Genomic DNA, 9,872 nt, shown 5'->3' with positions numbered 1-9,872 from the left:
AATAAAAATAATATTATTCTTACCTAAATATTATTAAAAATCTCTTTGAACACGACATTTGTTGTTGATGACTTTGGATTGCCGTCTTCGTCTAGAATTAAAACCCTGAGGCCACTGCGACTCTTAACTCTTGATAAAGCAACATAAAGTTGTCCATGGGTGAACACTGATTTTGACAAATAAAGCCCTACATGTGATAATGATTGACCCTGACTCTTGTTAATGGTCATTGCAAAGCATACTGTTAATGGAAATTGTCTCCGTTGGAACTTAAATAGCAATCCTGAATCTAAAGGGATCAAGTTCATTCTTGGAATGTACACTTTATCTCCAATATTTCTACCGATCACTACTATCGCTCCAATTATGTTGCTGCCAAGTTCGTTAACTATTAATCTTGTCCCATTGCATAAACATGAAGTCTGGTCTATGTTTCGCAGTAGCATTACAGCGACTCCTGGCTTCAAAGTCAACTTGTGATTGGGTAGTCCCGAATATTTGATGTCATTTAGGAACTCTAGTGTAAACAACTCTTGTTGTACATGTTCATTCTCATCAGCTTGACATGTTGTGTCAGAGCTCAAATACTCCTTTTCCATCCCTGGAAAGATTGTCAAGACAAAATCATTTACCTTCTCGACACTCTCAAGCGTGGGTGCCAGAATTGCCCTACTCTAAAAATATCTGTAATCTAACATGTTTTGTAACAAATTTGGATATGCAAAGTCTACCAAATGAGAGAGAGGGTCATCAGTAGTTGTAATCAATAGATCATCTGAAATTTCAACTTCTGATTCATCACCAACAACAGAGCCAATATTTTCATTTCCAACATCAAGTATCCAATTAGCAAATCTCTTCATTTCACCTTCATCTTGATCCGAAGAAGACATTAGAAGCCTCATATTCGTATGCAGTTTTAGAACATTACAAAATGACCACAGATGGGATGAGTTAATAGCAGATGCCAATATATCGCGTCTACTTTCTTTCGGAATCACCGGAAGTATCTGTCTGAAATCACCTCCTAGAACAACAACCTTACCACCAAATGGTTGATGTGTCTTATGTTGATCGGTAACTGACATAAGATCCCTGAGCGTCCGATCAAGTGCTTCAAAGCACATTTTATTGAGCATTGGAGCTTCATCCCATATTATTAAGCTACTTTGGATGAGCAGCTCAACCTTCAAACTGCCATGCTTGATGTTGCAAGTAGATTCATCAGTAATTATAATGGGTATTGAAAATCTAGAATGAGCCGTTCTGCCACCAGGTAGGAGTAAAGAAGCAATTCCACTGGATGCGACATTTAAAACAATTTTTCCTCTAGACCGAATAGTAGAAGAAAGTCCATTCCAAATAAATGTCTTACCACACCCACCATGCCCATAAATGAAGTAAAAACCACCAGAGTCTGTAATAACAGCATTGAGTATCTCATCAAATACTATCCTTTGCTCATGAGTCATCTTTTGTTCCGTATATAAGTTTGTATGAGTCAATTCATTTGTGTCATATGCTAACTCCTCCTCTATTAGCTTATTCTGAAAAAGGCGAACATCAGACATCTCAGGATATGGCATTGATTGATAGTCTCTTAAAGATCTCGCATTGAATTATAAAGTTAGAATTTTGTTAACTGTTTAGAAAGGTTGCACAACATATGAGTTTATTAGGATAGTTAATAGAATTACATATCCTAACTTTCAAGATGCTTTTTATTCATTGGGACTACTGTATGACGATAGAAAATTCATTATAGATATTTGGTCGTCAATTGAGAAAACTATTTGTGATATTATTAATATTTAATAGTGTTAGCAAACTAAATTCTATTTACAATGCAACTTGGGCATTATTAGCTGACGGGATACTATATAAGAGGAGAAAAATATTGAAAAACCAAAGTATTTTATTATGTGGTAAATCATTATCACATGTAGGATTTTTACTTGCCAAAATCAGTATTCACCTATGGACAACTTTTTAGGTTGCTTTGTCAAGAGTTAAGAGTCGTAATGGCTTGAATATTCTAATTCTAGGCTAAGATAGCAATCCAAAGTCATCAACAACAAATATCATGTTCAAAGAAGTTTTTAATAATATTTAGGTAAGAAAAATAGTATTTTTATTTTAATAACATGTTATGATTTACACTTTTGTACGAATATTTGTCGTAAATTTAACTAATTTATCTATAACTATACTTTCAGACTTGAAATGAAATTTGTAATATAGAGCACAATATCATATGGCAATTGTTTATCTAATGATGTTAGTAAAATATTATATTGTCGATAAACTTTTGTTAGTTTTTTTATATAAAGTTTAGTGCACAATTGATATGCTACCAATACAGTTATATAATTATTATCTTTTCAGGTCTCTTTTTTTATGGTTCAAGAATATTATAGATTTCAAACTGTTTTATTTGTATTTTATTTTAAATAAATATAAAATAACATATTCAATACACTTATTATATAATGACAATGTATTATACTAAAGTTAAAAAATTTATAATTATAAAATACTATTTTTAATTTATCATATCAAATTAAAATATAAGTTCGTACATCGCACATGTTAAGAAGTCACTTAATTAGGAATTAGTATTAGAATTTTAAATTTCAAAATTTTAAATAGAGTTTTTTAATTAGCTAGTGCAAAATTTAAATTTTTAAATAAAATTTTCTAATTTAACGTTCCTTGTTAATTAGGAATATAGTAATTTATTAATTTAAAAATGATTTTTATTGATTTTGTCATAAATAGTATGAATTCTATTATTTGTCGATAAAAATAAATAAAATTAAATACAATCTAAAAATTAATAACCTTATAAATTACGTAAATTTAGAAAAAATATTTAAAAAAAGAGAAAAAATGAAAGTATTTCTATTGTGTGAATTTAAATTTAAAATTTTAAACATAATACTTTAATTAAAAATTATAATTAGATTTTTTTTAAATAAGTACATATTAAAAATTAATAACTAACTTAATTGTATCAACAATAATTCATATGAGAAATTTATAACTTTATGACATTAAATACTAAATTAGAAATTAATAGAATATCAATGGTATGAATTGAATTAAAAATAAAACCAAAAGTAATAACCAAATAACTTCAATTTGGGATAAATAAGCATAAACTCAATATCTGTCATAGGACATATAGTGAAAAACTACCTGAATCAAGGAGATATCGCAAATATAAGGCTACGGTTGTACCGGAAAAGATCAAAGGATGCGAGACTCTACAATTTACCATCTTCTAACAAGGTTGCAGCTCTAATAGTAGGAGATTTTGATTCTGGAGATGCAGGGTGTGATATTATAGTTCAATTAAAGTCCGGACATCTGCAAAGGATTCATGAGACACACACCGCATTTATTCCTCTTCAGTACCCTATGATGTTTCCTTACGGTGAAGATGGCTACCAAGAAGACATTCCTTTGCGAGAATCTCATAGGGCTGATGAAAATAGAAAGAGATAGCGTGTCAGTTTAAGGGAGTTCATAGCATTTAGAATACAAGAGAGAAAGGTCGAGTATGCAACCATTGTCAATGGTGGAAGATTATTTCAGCAGTTCTTGGTTGATTGCTTTTCTATTATTGAAGTACAAAGGTTGAGCTACTATCGAAACAACCAAACCAAGGTAAGGAGTGATATATACAAAGGGATTCAAGATGCAGTTGTTAGGGGTGAGACACGTGCTTCTAAAGCAGGTAAACGTATCATCCTACCTGCGTCCTTCACTGGTGGCATGAGATACATGTTTAATAATTGTCAAGATGCTATGGCAATTTGTAAGAAATATGGATATCCAGACCTCTTCATCACAATGATATGTAACTCGAGTTGGCAAGAGATTGGCAGGGTTAATAATCCAAGGAACTTAAAGGTTGAAGACCGGCTGGATATATCGTATAGAGTGTTCAAAATTAAGCTTGACATGATAATATCGGATCTTAAGCAAGGAATTCCATTTGGAGTGCTAGATGCAGGTATTGCTCATCATCCAACCTTATTTTTAGAGAAATATTCCTTTAGATTGTTATAAAATAAATGGCAAAATATTTTCTTACTTAACATATTGTTGATTTTTTATTATCACCCTTAATTTATCAAAGCACATACATAAAATAGATAGTTTAAATATAACATATAATTTTTTTGTCTTTTTGGTATAAGGGATGTATACGGTGGAATTTCAAAAAAGAGGTCCAGACAGGGTAGCAGTTGGAGTTACAAAGGAAGCTTCCAGTGGAGAGGATGCTCAGGTTATTGATGAGATCAAACAATTTTATGATTGCAGACATTTGTCTGCATGTGAGGTGTGTGGAGAACCTTAGCGTATGATATTCATCAAAGGTGGCCTTCAGTAATGAGATTAACATTTCATTTGTCTGGAGAGCAAAATATCATCTTTAAAGATGATGACGATCTTGAAGAAATCGTGGAAGAAGAGGAAGGAAAATGTACGATGTTCTTAGCATGGATGGAGGCCAATAAAAAATTTGAAGCAGATCAAACTTTGACGTATGCTGAGTTTCCAAATCAATTTGTTTATGATAGAGAATCAAGGGAATGGCATCCACACAAAAGAGGGTATTCTATCGGGAGGTTAAATTATGTTCCACCGGGTACAGGTGATATTTATTATTATATGAGAATTTTGTTAGCTGTTCAGAGAGGTTGCACACCATATGAGTCTATTAGGACAATTAATGGAATTACATATTCTAGCTTCCAAGATGCTTGCTATTCCATGGGACTACTGTGCGATGATAGGGAATTCATTGCAGCTATTAATGAGGTAGCTGAACTTGCATCTGGTCATTAATTGAGAAAACTATTTGCGATGCTACTGATATTTAATAGCATTAGCAACCCAGAGCGTGTTTGGAATGCAACTTGGACATTATTAGCTGATGGAATACTATATGAGAGGAGAAAAGCTTTGAAAAACCAAGGTATTTTACTATATCTTTTTTTATATCAAGATTGTATTCTCTTATTATCTTTATTTTTATTAATAATATTAATAATTTTATTTTAGAATTACTTATTAAATATTTCATAAAACCACCCTGTGCTTTTGCTAGGACTAAACATGACTGATGACGAATTGAAAAACCTCTGCCTTATTGAGATTGAGAAGATACTCAATAGCAATGCGAGATCTTTAAGAGACTATTAATCAATGCCATATCCTGAGATGTCTGATGTTCGCCTTTTTCAGAATAAGCTAATAGAGGAGGAGTTAGCATATGACACAAATGAGTTGACTCATACAAACTTATATACGGAACAAAAATGAGTTGACTCATACAAATGCTGAAAGATACATCTATGTGGCAGACGGCAATATAGTTGCAGTCGAAGCTATAGGAACCTTTAGATTATGTTCCACGAGTGGATTTTACTTGGATTTGTTAGAGACATTTTATGTACTGTCATTTAGATGGAATTTGGTTTCTGTTTCTCGTTTGGACAAATCAGGTTATTTTGTTCGTTCGGAGACAATAAAGTCAGTCTCTTCTATAATTCGAATAATATTTGCTCTGGTCATTTGGTGGATAATCTATATAGGCTTGACTTAAATTCCTATAATAATGAAATACTGGAAACAGGTACAAAACGAAAACTAAATGAGAATTCGGCATCATTATGGCACAAACGCCTAGATCACATCTCTAAGCTGAGAATTCAGAGACTCATGTCGGATGAAATTCTTGGACCCCTAAATTTGGCAGACTTTGAAGTCTGCATTGAGTGCATAAAGGGGAAAAGGACAAACGAAAGGAAATTAGGTGCCGAGAGAGCTAAAGATGTCTTAGAACTGATACATACCGATATATGTGGCCCATTTCCTACTATCTCTTGGAATGGACAACGGTACTTTATTACGTTCATTGATGATTACTCTCGTTATGGGTATCTATATTTAATTCATGAAAAGTCTCAAGCCTTGGATGTTTTCAAGTCTTTCAAAGCTGAAGTTGAACTTCAATTTGGAAAGAAAATTAAAGTTGTCAAATCTGATCGTGGTGGTGAATACTACGGAAGATATGACGGTTCAGGTGAGCAACGTCCCTGGCCTTTTGCTCTTTTCCTAGAGGAGTGTGGTATTGTTCCGCAATACACCATGTCAAGCAAACCTAGCATGAATGGTGTTGCAAAGCGAAGGAACCGAACTCTTAAAGACATGGTGAGAAGTATGATTAGTCATTCTTCCTTGCCTAAATCACTCTGGGGAGAAGCCTTAAAGACAGCAGTATACATCCTTAATAGGGTGCCAATCAAAGCAGTTAACAAAACCCCATATGAAATTTGGACTGGGAAAAGGCCCAGTATAAAGCATTTGCATATTTGGGGATGTCCAGCTGAGGCGCGAACTTATAGGCTGCATGAAAGAAAATTGGACTCAAGAACAATTAGTTGCTACTTTGTTGGTTACGATAAGCGTTCACGGGGGTACAAGTTTTACAATCCTGCATCAAGGTCTATTTTTTGAGACGGGAAATGCGAGATTTCTTGAGGATGTTGAGTTTGGGGGGGAAGAAAATATTAGAAATGTTGCTTTTGATTAGGATTCTATAACTGACAATGATCAAGTCCTTGTGCCTATTGTTCAAGATACAGTTATAGTACAAGAGCAAAATGAGAATCCTACTGTAGATTCAGTTACAGTACAAGAGAACAATGAGAATATTTTTGTTGCTTAAGATACTGCTACAGTACCGAAAAATAATGAGAATCCTTCTCAATCCCAACCCATACAGCAAGCTCAACAACCTCAAGAAGTACCATTAAGAGCGTGTTTTTCTTTTTTCTTTTTAATAAATACAAAACGACGTCGTTTTAGTCTTTTTTAATGGTAAGGATGAACGGAAATTACTTTAGGGACTACTATGAGTCCCGAAGAACAATTTCGAGGACGAATTTGAGTAATTATTAACTTTAAGGATCATTTTGAGGCTCGAGTGCAAGTTCAGGGACTACTTTAAGACCTATCTCGATGTTACATTGTAATACATAGAAGATAATACTCGATTAATGAGAACCTACCGCTATGATTCGTGTAATTTGTCTTAATTGTTTAAGCATAACATGTAATTACAAACTATACGTAACGAATGTTGGACCAAGTGGGAGAATGTTAGAATTTTTATTCTAATTGTGGTCCAATTTGTTAATATAAAAATTAGTTTGGATGATGTTGTAATTATTAATTAATTATATTGGCAGCTGGTCATCAAAGAACACGACTGTTCATAAACTTTATAAAGTTTAGGTCCCCAATTCTGATTACACAATAACTAACAAACACACTTTGATTCCATATGAGTTTGTGATTGAAGAATTGAAAGTTTTCAAATTAAATCAAAGAATTTATTGGCAATGGCTGGAGGTACGCAAATTACTGATTTTATAAAATATCTAACAATTGCTTCTTCTATTTCTTATCAGTTGGTAACTTGATATTGATATTTGCATGAGAAAGTATTAGGAACCAATACTAATTGTGTACAATGTGTACAATTAAATGCTTTTAAGTTAATTTTTGCAAAACTAAATTATTTTTATATAATAAAAGTAAGCAACCTCTTTTGCGATTCATTATTATGAGGTGATAAGGTGAAGGGAGCAGTAGTGAGTCACTTAATTATTATCCTTAATTCAATTTCGTAGTTACTTAAGCTCCTGTGCTGTATTGCTTCCAAACAGGCAAACACATTTTTCTACATGTGTAGAACGGTTTTATCTTTCTAACACTATAGTAAAACCCTAATTTTTATTTTATTTTTTTAGATAATTATATTTTCACCCAACAAAGTAAAACATAGAAATTAGCATTAAATAACAAACAGAAAGCAATAGAATATAATGATTTTAGCTTCTTTAAAGATACTTCAAAATGAACCCGATCAGCTATTATTCATTAATTCATGATTATTCTCCTTCCAACTTTTCATTATTGTTCTTCTATTTCTCTAGAATAAATCAAATCAAATAAACATTATGCCAAATTTCTTATCAAAATAATTAAGGAGCAGGACTAAACCATATGTTCTCAAATGAGAGCGGTAAAGAAGAATTAATTGGAAAATGACTTATAGTTCTATCAGCCAGAAAGAAGACTCCAATATCATGATCTGGAAATTTTAGTCGACCTGTCTTAGTAATTGGACTTATCTTAGTATTTGCATGGCAGAAAAAGATGCAATTGCCTCCCTTAAATTTATGGTGTGAGAGTCTGAGAGCCGTAGCAGACACAAGACTCACCCTTGTGTAATCCCAGAACAAGAAACGATCACCAATATCAAAAACCTCACACCATCTAAGAATGCTTCTATCCAACTTAAAAACACGAAATTTTCTTGTACGAACTGACCTATAACAGCTACAGGAACTTGATCCACTAATATAATGAATAACTAATAACAACTCCCCAGTGCTAGTGTCCATTGCCAACTGATGGTCCGGTTTGAATGATAAATCACCGAGAATATATGTTTCACCAGCAATATTGGGCCTAAATACAGGAAAAAAATTACCACTTACGGTATTGAGCATGAATAATCGTTCAACGACATGATCATCACTATGATTATCTCCCAGGGTAAACACGAACACAACACTTGTTCTATGTTTTATGGAAAAAGCATACAGTTTATTATCATCATGAACTGCAATATCACTAAAGGATTCAGTGGTTTCAATGGATTCAATCCATGAGCCTTGCTTGAATTTGATAAAAGCTAGCCTTTGCTTTATTTGTTCTGGTTTGATGGACTCTCCCCATTCTCGATTGCAAAACATACACAACAAAACAACAAGGAACTCCTCTGAACCCGGTGGTGCAGAATTGAATGCAAAACGAACTTGATAATAATGCGGGCGACCCGAAAACAAGAACAGCTTTGGAAGCTTGAATCTGGCACGAGAAAACGGGTTGAAGAAGGAAAGCTCAGAGAAAGTTTGGTCTTTGTCGCTGACATGATGAAATATATTGAACATCAACCACCCTTGCACCGAGTAAACCCTAGTAATATCATCAGGTCTGATTACTTGGGGCCATATTTCAGTTAGCACAGTGGAATCATCCTTACTCCATGGGGCGGACAAGCTTCCAAGGTAGGTGGTGTCGTCTGGTTTAACAAACCACCCGGATGGAAATTCAGATGGTGAAAGAGATAGCATCAATGGAAGCTGAGATGAAAATATGGAGTCCGCGGCCTTTCGCCAAGAGCGGCATGTGGCACGACAATTCATTAGATTATCCATTAAAGATAGTCTTTGGAAAATTAGTTCCAAAACTTCCAGAGGTAAATCCATCCAACCGTCACTACTTGTATCCTACATAAAATAATTAGCATGTTAAATCATCTTGTAATCGCTAGCTCAAACTAAAACTCTGATGAGTCACTAACTAAACTGTTGATTGTGCCAGAATACACCAAAAAGAGGAAGAGGAATGTTAGGGCCAGCAATTTTGGTGTTTTGTAACAATCAATTGGCCATCAATAGTGTTTTTAATGGTGTGAGATTACATCTAATGGTGAGAGATCGCTCACTTTTATTTTAATGGTTAAGTGCTGGCCAGAAAAAAACACAAAAGTTGCTGGCTCGTTACTCTTTTCCAAAGAGAAAATCAAATGGGAGAAAGAGGACAAATTTCCTTCATCTAGTGTCAAAGTATCATTTTAAAATCGGAACAAAAAGGCAAGAAATATTAGTAATAAAACATTTTATTTCCCTTAACAAGTATATGCATGTACAAAAAAAAAGATCAGGGATCAACCACTTTACGTATGCAGCTAAAACCAGTAAAGCAATTTTGGGTGTTTAGCT

General features: G+C 33.5%; 1 pseudogene; it reads right to left on the bottom strand.

The window, feature by feature from the left end:
* LOC107637426 lies at nt 1–1,493 on the bottom strand (annotated as a pseudogene).

Source organism: Arachis ipaensis, chromosome B04, assembly GCF_000816755.2.
Source record: "Arachis ipaensis cultivar K30076 chromosome B04, Araip1.1, whole genome shotgun sequence".
Lineage (NCBI taxonomy): Eukaryota > Viridiplantae > Streptophyta > Magnoliopsida > Fabales > Fabaceae > Arachis > Arachis ipaensis.
Note: the sequence above shows the minus strand (reverse complement) of the source record. Positions and strands in the feature narration are given on the sequence as shown.